The following is a 2,384-nucleotide window of genomic DNA, read 5'->3' as shown; positions in this document are numbered from 1 at the left end:
TGAAAACAGTTGTATTGGCATTGAAACAAGTATTGGCACTGAAAAAAGAAACTAATTAAAATAATTAAAATCTTAAGATTTTCCCGGCATGCTTTCGCTTCTTCTTCTTCATTTGGATTTCCGGCAGTTTAGACGCTTCTAGGCGTATTACTCAGGAAGTCACTCTAAAGGATAATATTATTGCTTCAAATTTTCATATACAGCCCTGTATCTTGTAAAAACTGTAATACTACTTTAGCAATCAAGTGGTGATTCTCATTTTGACCCAACAAAGATTTGTGCTTTCGCTTCACTTCCGCTTTCTGAATAAAAACGGTGCACCTGCGCTCGCCACCACCTGTGGCTCGTTGCGCTAATTAGTCTGCTGCTGGTGAGTCCGTGTGTAGTTCAAGGTTAGTTCGTAAAAAAGAAACACAACATGCGATTCAACATAAATCCCAACTAAGTAAACATCAAATCACAGCAAAGTAAACAAAATAACAAAACATGCAACACTAAAACTGACCCCGTCACATTTACTTCAGGAATACCTAACTATAACTCACGGGTATATCTTTCAGGATTTGTAGTAGCTTTTGCACGCCGGTCTCAGTTGTATTAAAGAGTATAGACATAAAGATGCTTTATCATGCTTTACCGCAATAAAGTTTCATAAAAACTATTGTAGGTGGTATTAGTCGTTTGCAGCACTGATTCAGGGGGTGTAAGAGTTGTCTGCAGTGCTGCCAGTTGTTTTGGATACATTTCTGGGGAAGTTTGGAGTTAAAGTACAGTGAAAGTTTCCCTTCCTCCCAGCTGTCTGTCTCACCACTATTTTTGGCCTTAGCTCTTTGTACTTCTCCCTCAGCTTGTCCCTTCAGGCCTTGTTTCCTTCGCAGTCGAGTTCCCTCCTCTCATTTGTTTGCGTCAGTATGGGATGGCGAGGGAGAAGAGAACGATCAAGATGAGGAAGATGGATGTGGAGTGGATAGATGAAGGAGGAATAGCTGCAGCCAGCGAGGAAGCTGGGGGAGGGCAATCCTCGGTCCATCTCAGCCACTATAGTGTAAGTGTATCAGATTTAACTGAACCCCTAAAAAAATCCAATTAAAAATCAAAAACACAGACTGATACTGCATAGTTTTTTTTCCTTATACTGCAATCATCTGACAGGCATCATCCCTGATAGAGCTGCATGCACCAATGTGTTGATTAGTCATACTGCTACTGTTGAAAATCAATATAGTCTGGTCCCATGACAGTTACTGGTGGCCATTTGAAAATGAAAAACAAAGATGGCTCTACATTGTAACTTAACTAGCAAGCAATTTATAAACAAGAACAAACAAACCAAATAGTTTTTTTATATGAAATGTATTTTTTTTAAATAGTTTAAATGATTTTCCAATTTAAACTGTATGTATGTATGTTTCATCGTATCCTTTCCTTGTTGCATTCACACTTTAATACACCAGAGGGAGTTAGTGAGCATTTATTCTTTAATAAGGGCCTTGTACTGCTCTCTTTCATAATGCCATTTGTCTCAACTTGAGTGAAGATCCAACAGTGTTTGCATGTGAGTGTTCAGAACAGAGGCAAGTCTTTTTTTGACATCTGAAGGGCAACGTCATGAAAGTGAAATGGCTTGGTAAGCTGTGTTTGACACTTTGACCCTTGACATTGATCCCTTATCACTGCTCTTTGGAGAGTTGACATGCATATTAGGCCATATGTCTGCACAGATATATTCAGTAAAATACATGCACGCAAACACACAAATTCATGCCTCTTCTTTCTCACAAACACACACACACACACACTTGGGCACAAACATCCACACAAGCATGTGATCACATGACGAGACCAGAGTGCGTATGGTGATAATCGCTCTCCTCAGGCTATGTCTTTGAGGTCATCTTGATGGGACGCAAACCATCAGAAGGCAGATGTTACGAGCGAAAAGGAACACTTTCATCTCCTCTGTGAAATGCGTGTGTCCAATCTGATAATGACACAAGGACACACTTTGCACTCACTTAAAGGCAAGACACAGGAAGAGAGGAAATGTATCCTGGAACTGTCTGGTTCTGGGCGACCCCGTCTGTCTTGACAGCATGCACAGGCTAACAACTGTTCCCTTGGGATCCACCTATGACAACCACTGACGAGTGTCATGTGACTTGTCAGGGTCTTTACTTAATGATATGCTTCTTTTAAGTTCTTGATGCTCCACACACTGTAAAGACCACAATGAGAAAACGTAAATATCTGTACTTTTGCGGGAGGTCACACTAAGACATCCCTGTTACATTCCGGTCTTGTAAAGTAAAACAAGTGAACTAATAACTTTTGAGCCCCTGGCTGATTACGAAGGCCCTTGGCGTCCAGTTGGACTTATAAGGAAA

Source organism: Morone saxatilis, unplaced genomic scaffold, assembly GCF_004916995.1.
Source record: "Morone saxatilis isolate NCDOM2014 unplaced genomic scaffold, NCSU_SB_2.0 Contig23, whole genome shotgun sequence".
Lineage (NCBI taxonomy): Eukaryota > Metazoa > Chordata > Actinopteri > Moronidae > Morone > Morone saxatilis.
The sequence above is the reverse complement of the archived record's forward strand: the minus strand, read 5'-3'. Positions refer to the sequence as shown.